We start from the raw sequence: 17,356 nt of genomic DNA, 5'->3' as shown, positions 1-17,356 counted from the left end.
GATGTATAGAGTCTTAGATATTTGATTGTGCTGGAAATATATGTGTATGAATTCATTGTTGTGTGTAACATAATGCGAGGTACTCGCTTATGGTATTACATCGTCATGGAAGGTCGTTAAATAATTATGTTTGAATGCATGTGAGTATTGTGATGAATTAAGAATTGTTTTGTGTTGAATGTTTGTGACAATGTCGTCATTTAGAAATATATCAATTGTAATGGTTATGTTATGGATTGTTGTATAGTTGTATTAGCTTGTATATTAAATCACTAAGTTAGTGTCTTGAGCTCGTCCTAAGGACATGTAGTAGCAAAAATGCACTGGGGCTGAGACAACTAACTTAGGTTGTGTTTTTGGAAAGATTGAATTTGATGAGAGCCTATGCCTATTCACACACTTGAAAGTATATTGAGAATTGGGGCTTTACTTAATGATCTTGAATACTAAGTTAGCGTCTTGAGCTCGTCCATTGGACTTGACATGACAGAAATGCATTGGGGCTGAGACGACTAACTTAAGTGATGTTTGTTAAAATAAAAAATGGAAAACCTTGATTAAAAGATTTAATGGACTAACTTCGGTTAGTGTACATGCATTGCATTCGTGTAGTTGGAGTTGGAGAAAATGGAAAGATACGATGATAGAAATATCATTGGGATTTGGATAGGGGCAGCAATAATGGTGATTCGTCAAGAAGCCTTGAGGGATTGCTTAAGTGAGACAGTCCAGTGAGGGTCCAGGTTCATTACCTGTATGACCAGGATAGTCTTACATGCAAACTTGTACTCCCGGTTGCTTTCCCACTAGGATCTTGGCCTTCGGGTATTGTAATTTTGGTGGTGATTGGTTGGTGAATTGCATATTGCATTGCATGAAAGATATATTAATTGTGGATGTGAATATCCTCTTAAATAAGACACTAACTTCATGCATCATTTGCATATGTTTGACATTGTTTGTTTATGGTGTTGTTATAGGGTGTCTCACTTTAATGTTATTTCTCTATGTAATTCCACGCTGCGGTCGCCGTAGTTGGTTCTTACTCCCTTTTCTTTGTCTTTTCTTTTGTCTATACTATGTGTATGTCCAGGTTTGTTGCAGTTGCTCTATGGATATCCATTGATGGAAATATAGACAAGAAGAACTTAGCTGATATATAGTTAAGTATCTTGTTTATATTGGGAGTATTGGCTCTGATTTAGGAATACCCTTGGTCTTTTGAACAAATTTTTGTATAAGTTATATTTTATGAAAAATACTTAAGAGTGCTTCTTTTCGCATACAGGATGTCTTTTATAATCATTATGTTAAGGTTAAGATTAATGATTTTTTAAAGCTATATATACTCAAACAAATAGATAATTATATAAATCATGGTTTTCAGGTTGAATGTGATACCTCGTTTTTGGGTAATGATAATATTGAATATTTCCGCATCTTGAATATGTTAATGAAAATACATTTTAAATTCACTCTGATTTTCTAATAGGCTGCCTTTAATTTTATTTAAATTTTCATCATATTTTTATAATGAAGTCCTAATTTATAAGTTACAAAAACGGGGTGTTACAATAGTGATATCAGAGCTGGTCTTTCCTATCCGGCTTGGGGTATGGCCTCATATACCCTTTCTCTGTGTGACTCTGGTGTGATTGTTTGTTTGTTTGTTTTGTTGTTTTTCTCAACTCACTTTGTGTGATATTGTTTTTGTCATGTTAGTGGCAATTTTATTTATAGAAGATTAAATAATAGCTTCAATTCATGAGCATATTCTCATCATTATCATTGGATAGCTAATTGACTGGCATGTAATACTTTTTGTATGACTCTTTGTTTATGTTATCTTAACTAGAACGAATCAATATTTGGTGTCTTATGGTTAGTATTTATAAATATGATAATCATCCATCTTAGCTTTTGAATTATGTTAGAAAGATAAACTGAAAATACCTTATATGATGTTTCAATAAATTGCCATTTTAAATCTTGAGGTAGATGAACATGTATTCGTGGACTATCATGATTTAGACATTCTTGTATGTTGCTCATGTCGCCTATAGTTTGATATTCTTGCCTGAATGAATTTATGTGATTGCTTCACATGAAATAAAATTTCAGAAACTTGTGGTCTATGCTTTTATATCTACTTCATCTATAGCATGATTAATTGATTTTGGTGCTTAAAAAAATACATTTTATTTCTTTAACTTATTATCTTGATTGCTCATCCAAATAAACATCTATGAGTAAAAGATATATTGTATTCTTGTGTCAATCAACTCTATTCCACTATTAATTACTTGACCTATTTTTATCTAAGTATTACTTAATGTGTTTTGTTTTCATGATTTGCCAAAATTAAAATTTTATTGTTTGCATAAGTTATACATATTAATAAAAATATATATTTTTGGTTAAAAGTATGGATGATATTGGGTTAAGTACTTAAATACCACCCCGAAGGATATCTTTGTATAAAAGTGGAATCTTTGTATGCTCATAATTTGAACTTGACTTTCTAAATCCTTTTTAAACACAAGTGAATTATTATAAGAAGTGTGCATGATAGGAAAAAATATGTTTGTACCTTTAGATATGTATATTTGTCCATAATGCTAATAATGTACTTTTGATATCGTGCCACTTTAGTTTTAGTGAGATATTGTTAAACTAATTTTGCTTCTATCCTCTCCATAAGTAGCGGTAATTGAATTAGCTAAATTATTGATGCTATCTTTGTACATTTTTACATCATCTATATTAATTAATATTTTGAAATTGAATATTAACACTATCTAATATAACTATAACGTATATTAATATATGCCTAGATATTGTACTTTCAGTCTTTCTTTTGTTCCATGTGCATTAGAATCTGCTATGTATTTATATATATAATTAAGATATTTTATACATATATCTATACGTACATAAATTTTAAGAATCCTAATGGTTAGTATGCAACTTCTGAACCAATTTCTCCCTTGTAAACCTTGGGTTCGTTGCCTTCCCATTCATTTAATCTATGCATGGTTAATTGATTTTGGTTCTTTAAAAAAAACATTATTCCTGAAATAAATGTGTGTAACTCTTACTCTTATAAGGTGATTGATATAGGTCTTCTATCTAATCTATTTTCAAAAATCGCCTTGGTTGAATTGTAGTATTTCACTCAACATTATTTTTGTTTGATATTGAGAATTTCAAGCCTTTTTGCAGATAATTGTGTCTAAGATAAGGACAATTTTGTATAACTCTTTGAGTATATTCTAGAATTGCATTTTTAAACTTGATATAGGTATTTGTGTTCTAAAATTGTCTTTTCAAATTGTACTTTCATTGTTTGTATTTACTTCATGTCCTTCTAATGATATTTATGAATATTCAATTATCATGATAATGAAATATATATTTTTGGTATGGTATGTTGTCTTTATGTCTCAAATTGAATATATAAGATATCAAATTTCCTTCTATCACATCCTATTTTAAATATGGGAATGTAATCTTGACTTGGTAACTTATGACCATTTTGTTTTGCTCTTTGAATTTTTAAAATCCTTGTATGCCTAGATGATTATTTATTTGATGAATATTTTCTTTTCTCTCTCAATGTAATGTGATAAATGTAAATTTGAATTTTTTTTTAATTTGTTTTATGACTATTTGACATGTGTGAAGTGAAATGTTTCTATCTCTATATAGTTTGTGTTCATTTAAGTATTTTCACCTGGATTAACCTCTTTTACACTCTTGTGAATGATGAGTTATGAAAATTTAATCTCTTTCCATATTGATTACAATTACAAAAATATCCTAGCATTTTTAATTGAAAATTTTCTAATAGTCTAGATTTATTGTTGTCTTGATAGATCCTCGAGATCTAGTTTTCTTAATAAATAATTGGTAAATTTTGTACTCGTAATAATAATATTTGTTCAAGTTGTGTCTTCACATCCTTTTATTACATCTTGACATATAAAATTTGGCCAATTATAAAATTTGAATTCACCATGTTGTGTCAGGCTGTCTATGGCTTGCTCCATTGACTTACGATGAAGCACTCTTAATTCTTTTAATGATTGAGTTGTTTTGTATTGTTAGTATCTTATGTTTGATAAATAGTTTACAATCCTATTTCCTTTGTATAACATAACAAAATTTCGAGGAATAAAAAGTTTACAATCCTTTGATTTGTAAATTTGCTTTCAAATTCTAATTTATTGGCTAGAAGCAAAAAAGCAAAACTACTCTAATTTACATTACTAATCACAAGTGAATAAATTATAATATATATACTACATCAGCAAGCAAACATGGCATACCATTAGGAATAGAGAATATAAAACAAAAGTGTACAAGGAATTAAAGAAAGATTTGGACTTAGCGGAATATTAAGGCCCAGTAAAGATATTTTAACATCATCATGGCTAAACCCCAATAATGGTTTTGAAAAGGGGAGTCTGGTTATAAGTTTTGAGAAGCTTCTCCCTTCTTGAGCCATCAACCCCTTTTTTTGCAGATGGAAGCAACTTTTCCGGTAAAATGACATAATCCAGGCGATGGAAACTGGCTAAAAGCACAACACCATTCACGGTGGTGTTACGGTTCATGAACTCGGGATGGTCTGACCGCATCAATGCTGTCTGGCTACGGCGGTGCCGCCATTCAAGGCTTTAGTGGCGAGAATGACGCGCGTCCCTGCCTGGACGCGGTTTGGCCGTGGAGGTAGAGCCTCCGTGGCTCCAACAGCAAGGTGAGAGAGATGCCTCCTTGAACCAACTCCTCCTCCTCCTCCTTCTTCTTCTTCGGTTGTCCTACCGGCGTAATTTCCATCACCGCACGGCACTCTCACAGTGGTTACTGAAATACCTTGGGATCCAGATACCCCTCTTTTTGGGCGGGCCGAATAGATTATGAACCCACTACCGGATCTTGTTGGTAGAGGTGTGACCGGAAGCTTAAGAACCAGTAGGGTATTTTCGGCTTGTGCGAATTATAATGGCTTAAAGTTCTCTAAAAAATATTTTTAAGCTTATGAGCGCAGGTTGTTAATGATTCGGTTTGAAGGATTAAGACGGTATTGATTCTATTAACATCTATTTTCATCTGTGCATTAGAGAGAGAAAAAAACAAATGTCTATAAAGTTATAATGTTATAGCATGTATGTCAATAGCATAATAGTATACAAAGGTGAATGTCTGTTTGGAACCTTGCTGACTATTATATGGAGGTGCAAATATTTATGAATGTTATTGGCACATAAATTTTGACATTGAGTGAGACTTTTTATGAATAAAACGTGAGAAATTTTTTATAGATGCAGTGAATCCCCAAACAAATTGTATTACTTATGAACAATGATGTCCTTTAGGGTTTTATTAGATGTGAATAATTGTATTAAAAGTGCATACACCGGTTTTGAATGCTTAACATAAAAGGGGATGAAGATGAATAAGTGAAAGAGATACTAACCTTTTAGAAAAGCTATTGTGAAATTCTCCTTTCCCAGTCTACTCTTTCTGATTCACTATACCTTTTATCCTTTCTTTATGTTTTTTCGTTTTCTGGGGTGTTGGAGTGTTCTTCTCTGTGTTTCTCTTTTGTGTCAATGTTCTCTCCTTTACTCTTTTCTCTCTCTCTTTTACGTGTTGTTGGTCTCTCTCTCTGAAAACCTTCTTCTTTCTTTTAAAAGCAAAAAACCAGGAAACCTCTCTTCCTAAAAACTGGGTAACCACCCCCCACTTTCATAAAGTGGTTCCACCCCTTTAGGCATTATCTCTCATTCAAAAATTCATTTATTGTTTTAATATAAATTTTTTTATTTTTATTTTTGGATTATATTTATATAAATAATTATAATAGAAATCAGTTTGCTATTTTATTTTTATTATATATTTCACATTTTTGAATTAAATATTAATATATATAATTAAAATTAAAATCAGTGTATGGGTATTAATAAAAATGACTCTTATTGCAAAAAAACAAACCTATAATTAATATATGTATATGATTAGTGTGATGAGTTAATAATTAAACTTAAATGTCAAAATTTTTCACAAAATAACTCTAATAAAATATATGACGATGTATAGAGTCTTGTATGTCTGATTTGATAGAAATATGTGTTTATGAATTTGTTTGTGTTTACCATAATGTGATGTACTCGCTTATGGTATTACATCATCATGAAATGTTGTTAAACACTGATATTTGTATGCATCTGAGTATTTTTTGGGGTACTATCAAGGTTATATTATCACCTTTTTTGGTTAAGGAACTAATCCCTTTCAGGGTTCATGGTTGTCCACTTGTCCCTCCCAACAAGTGTCGCTCCTAGGAATCGAACCTTTGACCTTGGGGATCTAATAAAACCTTATACCACTAGACCAACGACTTGTTAGTATGCATATGAGATTTGTGATAATTTGATAATTGTTTTATGCGCTAAATGTTTGTGGAAATGTTGTAATTTGGAAATATCTCAATTGCAATGATTATGTTGTTAATTGTTGGATTGATATGGGAATACATAAGTTGATTGTTGTATTGATATAAGAAATTCATAAGTTAATTATTGTGTTAGTATGACGAATATAAGTTAATTGTTGTATTAATATGGAAATATATAAATTGATTGTTGTGTTCATATAAAAATTATATAAGTTGATCGTTGTATTGATATGAAAAATAAATAAGTTGATTGTTGTATTGATATAAGACATATATAAGTTGATTATTGTATTCATATGGAAAATATATAAGTTGACCATTATATTGATATGGAAAATATATAAGTTGATTGCTATATTGATATGTAAAATATATAAATTGATTATTGCATTGATATGCAAAATTATAATTTGATTGTTGTATTAATATGGTTGATACATAAGTTGGTTGTTTTATTAATATGAAATTCATAAGTTTGAAATTGGGGTTTTGCCCGTTGACATTGGGTCATTAAGTTAGTGTCTTGAGCTCGTCTTAAGGACACATATTAAATATGTATTGAGACTAAGGCAACTAACTTAGGTGATATTTTTTGAAAGATTGGGTTTGTTAAGAGTCTATGACTATTCGTACTCTTGAAAGTGTAGTGAGATTTAGGGCTTTGCCCAGTTATATTTTTATCACTAATTTAGTGTCTTGAGCTTGTTTGTTGGACTTGGCATGATAAAAAATGTATTGGAGCTGAGATGACTAACTTAGGTGACACTTGTTGAAATAAAAATTGTAAATACCATGATTATAAAATTTAATTGGCTAACTTCGGTTAGTGTGCATGCATTGCATTCTTGTAGTTGGAGTTGAAGATAATGAAAAGATAAGATGATAAAAATATCATTGCTGATTTGGATCGGGGCGACAATGACAGTGATTCATCAAGAAGCCTTGAGGAATTTCTTAGGTGGGACGGTCCAGTGAGGATTCGACCTTATAACCTGTATGACTAGGATAATCTTACATGTAAACTAGGCGATCTCTAACACCCCTTGCACATTTCATGATCGGTAGAGAGAATTCTTGAAACGGATTGGGCTTACCACGTAAGCACCTCAGATAGTGGTATGAACAATAATTGATATTGTTATTTGTCGTTGTTAAGGATATTTGTACTCTCGGTTGCTTTCCCAATACGATATTGGCCTTTAGGCATTTTGATAGAGATTGGTTGGTTGAATTACATAAATATTGTATGAAAAATATATTAATTGGGGATTTGAATATCCTATTGTATAAGACACTAAATTCATGCATATGTTTGACATTGTTTGGTTATAATTGTATTATAGGTTGTCTCACTTTAATGTTATTTCTCTATGTAATTTCACGTTGCGGTCACTATAGTTGGTTCTTACTCCTTTCTGTGTCTTTTCTTTTGTCTATATTATTTATATGAGCAGGTTTCTTGTAGTTTCACTTTGAATATTCATTGATGGAAATGTAGACTAGTAGAACTTGACTTGTGTATTAGTTAAATATGTTGTCTATGTTGGGATTATTGGCTTTGATTTTAGGAATACCCTTCATCATTTTCAACTGGTTTTTGTATAAATCATGTTTTATTAAAAATATTTAAGAATGGTTCTTTTTGCACATATGATGTCTTCTATAATCTTTGTTAAGATTAAATTAATTATGTTGTAAAACTACATACTTAAAAATGGATAATTATATTTATGGTTCAGTTATGATGTTGAACTTAATGCCTCATTTTGAGGTTGAAATAACAGTGTAAAATGTATGCACTGACAGTGTAAAAGTAAAGATTTATACTCAGTCAGTACATCATCCACCATTCATTTGTAATACTTTTATTTAAAAGTCAATAATAACTAAAAATCAATGGTGGATGATGTAGTGACAGGTAAAAAACTTTTACACTATCGGTACATATATCTTTTTCCCTTGAAATAAAATGTATATTCCGCATTTTGAACTTAAGAGACCAAATGTTTTGAATTTACTCTAATTTTCTGACAAGTTGACTTTAACTTTCTTTGAACTTTCATCATATTTTTAAAATAAATTCCTAATCTCTTAGTTGCAATAATGAGATATTATACTAAGAAAAATGAAATACTCCAATCTTTTGTATCTTGAACAATATTGAGATATTCAATAAATATGTTGGATCCACCATATCTAAATTGTTCTTTTTGATGTATATGTGCCTTTTTCTTTGGTTGTAACTTCAAACTCTAAATAACGACTTCTTTTGAACTTGAGAGACGAAAGATTTTGAATTATTTTGATTTTCTGACATGTTGACTTTAACTTTTTATAAACTTTTATCATATTTTTAGAATAAATTTCTAATTTTTTAGTTGCAAAAAACGGGATGTTACACCAAAAAAAATGAAATACTTCAATCTCTTGTATCTTGAACAATATTCATATATCCAATAAATATGTTGGATCCACTATATCTAATTTGTTCTTTTTGATGTATTTATGGCTTTTTCTTTAGTTGTAACTTCAAACTCTAAATAATGACTTCATGCATTGTTTAGATGTTTTTTTAATTATGGCGTTGTCTGCACATATTCACCTTCTTTGTCGGCAAGAAGGTCAGAAAATATTCATCTCTCCAAGAATATTAAGTTTCTTGTACCAAGAAAATTTCTCATTTAATAATTGAGAGATCATCATGCTAAAAATTATTTGAATTAAGTTCAAATAATTGAACTAATAAATTTATATTTGTGTGATTGAAAACAAGGCACTAATATCATTGAATGTGATCATCATTCAATATAATAACTTAGACAAACTTTATTTTAAATACATGTAACTTAAATCTATTAGCATGTCATTTTTCCCAATGTTATTGAACACAATTATCACTAGACGCGATTGACATTAAATACAATTATCAGTGGACATAAAAATTTGTTGGATGAGTTTCCCAACTGGACTTCTTGATTTAACATTCCAAAACATAATTTTTCTTGTATGACATTTGATGCGATTGAAAAACTTTTCTTAGATATTTCTGTTTAAATATATTCTTTAAGCACAGTTAAATATTAACATATTTTGCCTCTTAATTAAATTATTTGTTACCCATCCAAAGATTAGGGGAAAGCAAGAGATTAATAACAAGTTAATTCCATGAATTATTTTTAACTTGAAAGGAAAATTAAATTATGATCACTAAAAAATCTTCATATTTTCAAACAATTTTATACTACATAATCCTTAGAGTTTTAAGTTATATTAAAATTTATATTAGACAATGCCTTATATTGGAATGAATATAATTTTAAATGTTTCTGCAAAATAGATTTATCTCTCAAAATTGGCTTTCTCTAAATAATTAGCATATTTTAGTGGGAGGATACCTTGTGGAAACCAAAAAAAAATTAGTATATTCTGAATAGTAGAACTTGAAGTTTTAGATGGAAAATTGGGATTCACAATTCTTAACTCATTATCATCGGGAAATTATAAAGTAAATCAGTGGGGACTTCTTTTAAAATAATCAATAAACCATAGTGAATGTAACATATAAATATTATGTTCACAACTAAATGTAATTATCACGTAACCAATAGTAATATCTACTATCTATATATAAGAAAAGAAAGAGCTATTGAAAATACTAAAGTAAACACTCTACATTTGTGATAAATGTACAAAACAAAGGTTATTTTTGTCAATTTGAAGGATTGTTGTAATTACAAAATTAGATACTATTCATTTGTGATAAGTATACAAAGTAAATGGTTTTTTTGTAAAATTGATGGATTGTTGAAATTGCTAAAATAGACATTCTTCCTTTGGATATATTTAACAAATGACTTTCAAATTCTGAAAATAGTCTTCTTCTTCACATTCTCTCTACTCAAATTAATAAGAAAAGAAAGAGTTATTGATAATACTAAAGTAGACGTTCTATATTTGTGACAAATGTACAAAACAAAGATTATTTTTGTCAATTTGAAGGATTGTTGTAATTACAAAATTAGACACTATTTGTTTGTGATAAGTGTACAAAGTAAATGGTTTTTTGTAAAATTGATGGATTGTTGAAATTCCTAAAGTAGACATTCTTCCTTTGGATATATTTAACAAATGACTTTCAAATTCTGAAAAGTAGTCTTCTTCTTCACATTCTCTCTACTCAAATTACACACTATTTCTCATTCTTTTTCCAAATTTTGTTCAGCAAATCTTCTTCCTCAATCTAAATCAACTCAAAGGTACCATTTTCTATTCTTTTCATTTTTTACTTCTTCCTTTTCAATTGGTAAATATCAACATATTGATACTTACTGCTTAGTAGTATATATAATGATTGTAAGAATATATTTGTCTTAATTACGTTTCTCATAACTAATTCTCATTTTTTTTCAATTTCTGTTAAACAAATTTATGATCTTCAACTGTCAAACCAATTCAGAGGTATGATTTTATGTTTGTTGGTAGATATAATTGGTTTATTATAACAGTTTATACATGTACATTATTTTACTCACACAATATTCTTTATCACCAGAGTTAAAAAGTTTCAACTTCTTCAACTTTCCACTCACTTACACCAACAAGGTATTACTAGATAATACTTTTTTGCCTTCTACAAAAAACTTCATTTTCCTCACATGACGTTTGTTAAAATATTTTTCCCTATGTGGATATTTTTCTAAAGCAGAAAATATGAATTGGTGATTTTCTTTGTTTCGCCATTTGCAGAAGAGAAACCTCACATACTCGAATACAAGGATTAGATGTTACATTCACTATCTTAGTAAGAATAGTGTCTTTAATTTTATTATGTGTTTGTCATTTTTCATTCAAAATTAATTTTTTAGTATCTGAATGTGTCAACCTTGTATTGGTTAAATAATCTTTAATCTTTTTTCTTTTCATCATAAATAATTTGCCATGTTTAATTGTTGAACATGTATATTCTATCTAAATATTAAAGCAATTTGATTTGATTGTGATAATCAATTCGTTTGATTTATATTTTAATGAAATTATTTATGATTCCCTAATTTTAGGCAATCCTAATTATGGATATAAATTTGCAGAATTGTATATAATAAATTTGTGGAATATATTTATATCTAATTCCATTTATTATATTTTGTTTGAATTTATGAATGAGTTACAAAAATAGAATATAAATTTGTAGAATTATAACTAATAAATTTGTGGAATATTAATTGAGTAATACTCACTCATTAATGTTTTACATCATTCCCAATAATTTGTTTAAATTCAGAAAAGTACAAAAAATTTCCACCAGTTACAGAAATGACATTATACATAATTAATCAATTGATAATTACACTTTAGAATCTGAAATTATTGTACATGATTGCCTTTGAATGCCTTTTATTCCGTTATCAAAAAAGTAAACAATGGTTACCCACAATTAATTTTGTGATTTGATTTTTAATTGTGTTTTTGGATTGAATTTCTCTTTAATCTTTAATAGGATGTAACAATCAAAATATTAAATTAATTTTATTTGGTTGTGATAATCAATTTATTTATATTTTGATTAAATTATTTATGATTCCCTAATTTCAAGTAATGCTCAATATGAATATAAATTTGTAGAATTATAAATAATAAATTTATGGAATGTTAATATTTAATTCAATTTATATTTTATTTTGTTTGAATTTATGAACGAGTTACAAAAATGGAATATAAATTTGTCGAATTATAATTAATAAATTTATGGAATAATAGTTGAGTAATATCTATTAAGCTATAATTTGTCTTGATTCATTGAATATCATAACATGCGTAATTAATTGAGCATATTACGTAGTTACTTTAAAATTGGAAACTTAATGCACAACTATAATTATATTGATGAAGAAATAATTAAATAATTCTATTTTTAATGGCATAAAGAAATAGAAAAAATCAATTTTTTGGAGCAGTTACAAAAATGACATTATGCACAATTAATCAATCAAGTTAAATGGTAAAATATATTAAGATGGTGAACACATTAATTTCATAATGTATGTGATTTATTGAGCATATTACATAATTACTTTAACATTGGAAACTTAATACATAGTTACAATTGTATTTATTAAAGAAACATTTAAATAATTCTATTTTTTATGTTGAAAAGAACTAGAATAGTTCAAATTTTTTGGTTTAGATAAAAAAATAGAATTATTGACAACTAATAAATTAAATTAAATTTTTAAATATAATAATTAATTTTATACTCATTAAAAAATAAACGTATACGATAAGTTGACAAGTCATATGTACAATTATGATTCATATATAGCGGATGAATCATATATATCATTGACCATTATAGGACAATAATTATACAAAATTATAAATTTGTTTTTCCTTAATCAATATCTATATCTTTATTTCCTACATTATTAGATTTATAGATCAGTTATAAAAATGACATTATACACCATTAATCAATTGACAGTTACACTTTAGAATCTGAAATTATTAGGCATGATTGCCTTTGAATGTCTTTTATTCCGTTATCTAAAATTAAACAATGGTTCCCTAAAATTAATTTTGTGATTTGACTTTTGATTTTGTTTTTGGATTGAATTTCTCTTTAATCTTTAATAGGATGTAACAATCAAAATATTAAAGCAATTTGATTTGGTTTTTATAATCAATTGATTTATATTTTGATTAAATTATTTATGATTTCATAATTTTAAGCAATGTTCATGATGAATATAAATTGGCAGAATTATAAATAATAAATTAATGAAATTTTAAGCAATGTTCTATTTTGTTTGAATTTATGGACGAGTTACAAAAATGGAATATAAATTTGTCGAATTATAATTAATAAATTTATGGAATATTGATTGAGTAATATCTATTAAGCTACATTTTGTCTTGATTCATTGAATATCATAACATGCATAATTAAATGAGCATATTACACAGTTACTTTAAAATTGGAAACTTAATGCACAACTATAATTATATTAATAAAGAAATAATTAAATAATTTAATTTTTAATGGCATAAAGAAATAGAAAAATTCAATTTTTTTAGAAAAGTTACGGAAATGACATTATACACAATTAATCAATCAAGTTACGATAAAATATATTAAGATGGTGATATAATACATTAATTTCATAATGTATGTGATTTATTGAGCATATTACACAATTACTTTAACAATGGAAACTTAATACATAGTTACAATTGTATTTACTAAAAAGACATTTAAATAATTCTATTTTTTATGTCGTAAAGAACTAGAATAGTTCAAATTTTTTGATCCTGATTAAAAAATAGAATTATTGACAATTAATAATTAAATTAAATTGTTAAATATAACAATTAATTTTATACTCATCAAATAAATAAATGTATATGATTAGTTGGCAAGCAATCTGTACAATTATGATTTGTATATAGGGGATGAATCATAATATATTATTGACCATTATAGGAAATAATTATACAAAATTATAAATTTGTTTTTCCTTAATCAATATCTATACCTATATCTTTATTTCTTACATTGTTGGATTTTTCAAATTCTATCTTATTTTCTAGTTGAATTAATTTTGACAATTTTATTTTTAGAAACTGTTGAAAAATCTATTACACGGGTTCACTATAATGCATAAGGATGAAATTATAAAATTTTAAAAAGATGAGAATAACTATTTAAAAATATAAGGGGTATGCTTACCTATGTAATGCATAAAAAATAAGGCATAATATTGGCTAAAATTATTGATATTAGAATTAATGTTAATCATTATTTATGATTATAAGAATTCAGAATACTAAAACATCAAATTCATATTATAAAAAAATAATCAAACTCAATCTAAAATGAAGATAATAATATTCTTATTTGTATTAAAATTACTGAAAAATAATATCTTTGATTTGATTTAATTGTGATCATGTAATTGATTCTTCTACGTGTATTCTATGACAAAACAATCATAAGATATAAAAAATTATATGCATTATAACACATATTTTATTTATATTTTTTTTGAATTATTTATGATTCCTTAATTTGAGGTAATGTACATTATAAATATATTTTATTTACAATTTAGTGTTTGACTCTAATATTACAATATAATGTTATTATAGCAATATTAAAATAGTAACAGTAGGAATCATAATATATTGTTTGTAGTTATTTTAGAGTCAAATAATAATAATCTGTATTTTTATACCAATCTAATTTTAGAATCAAATAATAATGGAATTATAAATTTATTGTTGATTTTTTAATAAATAGGATATTACTAACGATATCATGTTATGTCTAAAGCTTATTAACTACTTTGATATTAGATAATAGTAACCATCTTGACTACATTAAATCATTATCATATTAAGGAGAATAAATCACCTTCCAAGTTTCCACTAACAAGGTAACAACGAAATCATTATATTTTAGGCCATTAAATAACCACATAAAGTTATTCAATAATATTTGGAACTAAAATGGAACTCGTGAAGAAATAAAACAAGTAGGAGACATAGGCTTAAGATATTGGTGTTTGAAAGCGCTATTTTAATAGTTTTAAGATCATATAAGATTTTTCCGGCATAATAAATTCCTTTAATTATTTTCAAAAAGATTTTAATGCATAATGATAGATTACAAATTAACTTCCTTCACACAAATTAACTTCCATCAAATACTTTTTCAAATTCTCCGCACCTCCTTCCAGAAAGTTAATTGACCCATATAAAACTAGTCACCCATATAAAAAATCACATAGATGTACATCTTGAAATGTAATGATGGTGTAGTAGAGTCTAGAATCCAAAATACAACAACTAATTTGCTATCAAGATTTACAAATTCATGGTAGATTTTATAGATTTTGTTGTTACGTATATTGTAAACTTAGTTTGTGCATTCATTTATGTTCTTTGAATTTTGTTGTTTTTCACATTTTTAGTTGCTGGAAACTTTCGCACTAATCTGTTTATTATCCAAAGTCCTCACATGTAATAAATTACAAACAATTATGTAGAAACAAAGATTTTAAATTGAAGTTTAATTTATTCCGATTCAACATGAACAATGTTAGTTATGTCATTAAATTTATCACTTTTAATTGTTCGTTCACATCTATTTTTTGCTTTTATATTATAATCATTTTGACTTACATGACATTTGTTGTTTTAACTCATACAAATACAATTTCAATATTTATAATGTATTATTAAACGAATGCATGCCCTCTATTTAACTAACAACTTAGGTCTTTTACTTAACTATAAATATTAAATATATTTTTAAAACCAGAACGAAATGGCCCGTGCAAATGCACGGGTATACTGTTAGTTTTTTAATGAAAACATATTTAAACTATTAGTTTAACAAAAGATAATTGAATTTAAAATTACATTAATTTTATCAAAAATCAAAACTATAAAAACATGTCAACGACTTATTAAAATAATTTCCATGGATCTAAAGGAAATTAATAACCTAAATTACCTAACATATAGAAGTTGCAACGACTATGCTAAATGTGGATTCGAACCTAAATAAGATAGGCCAATATCTTCAATATGTTGCTCGTGTTTAAGTTGCATCTAATTAAGAGATGAACTCAGTTGATTATTATGTAGAGAAGATGTGTTCCCTAATAGTTAATTTTTTTGTCATAACCACAAAATATATATAATACTAAATATCGATATATTGATGGCTGGAGTTTGGACATTATGGACTTTGAGTAATGTAATTATTTCGAACAACACTATAGTTAACAAAAAGGACAATGTGGAGAGTATTAAATTTAAGTCTTGAACCCAACCTTATGGGATAGTAAATTGTATTATTGTAAGAGGACTATTTAAGTAGAATACTAGCATGGCAATAAGAATGAAAATTGTTGTATATGAAACGTGTTATATCAATATCATGTATCATGTTTGAATTGTTTGTGTATTTTGCTTCTGCAATTCTCTTACCATAACTTTTCAATAAATATTACCTATGAAAAAAAAATAAACCCTAAATGAGTAAAAAAAAAAACAATTCAAAGACATGACCAAATTGACAGTTATACACATTGGAAATTCTATTAACACCCATGAATTTGTTGCTCACTCTCACCTGGTAGATTTCGTACCAAAATATTGCAAAAAAATAAATTACATTAATGCCTCTAAGTTTTTAACAAATTATATAAATCATTCCTTCATTCTTAAACTTATACAAATTACTTCTAATTTTTTTTATATATGTATATATATAAATTACAGTGATTATATCTATATCTACAGGAGAGAGATAAATATAATTTATTAAACAAAAGACGAGTGTAATTAAGTAATAAAATATAATATAGTAAGAATACAAGTCCAAATAAAGTAAGAGTCAATATCTATTCATTATTTTGGTTAGTTGCAATATAACATAAGAATAATTTAAACATCTCCTTACAATTGCTGATGCAGTTTATAATGAATCATAAATAATGGATGACATTGAGACTCTTATACTATCTGAATTTGTCTTTATAATATACCTTATTTTATTTTGTTTGACTTAATCTATCATCATTTTTTGTTTAAAAATTATATGTATCTCTTCTACAGGGTAGTTAGTATAATCTATATAGAGGAAAAATTCATTTACACTCAAGTTAAGTTACACTAATTATATTCGATCTCAGTCATTCATTTTCTTAAATCTAACAGACCAAATGGGTTAAACTTAAAAGTTATTTAAGATTTATCTTTTTCTCTTCATCATTTATTTCACCAACCCTTATGATCCATTGGATTTAAGAAAATGAATGGCTGAGATTTAGTGTAATTAGTGTAACTTAACTTGGGTGTAAACATATATCTCCTCATTATACATATAATATA

Source organism: Lupinus angustifolius, chromosome LG11 (assembly GCF_001865875.1).
Source record: "Lupinus angustifolius cultivar Tanjil chromosome LG11, LupAngTanjil_v1.0, whole genome shotgun sequence".
NCBI lineage: Eukaryota > Viridiplantae > Streptophyta > Magnoliopsida > Fabales > Fabaceae > Lupinus > Lupinus angustifolius.
The sequence above is the reverse complement of the archived record's forward strand: the minus strand, read 5'-3'. Positions refer to the sequence as shown.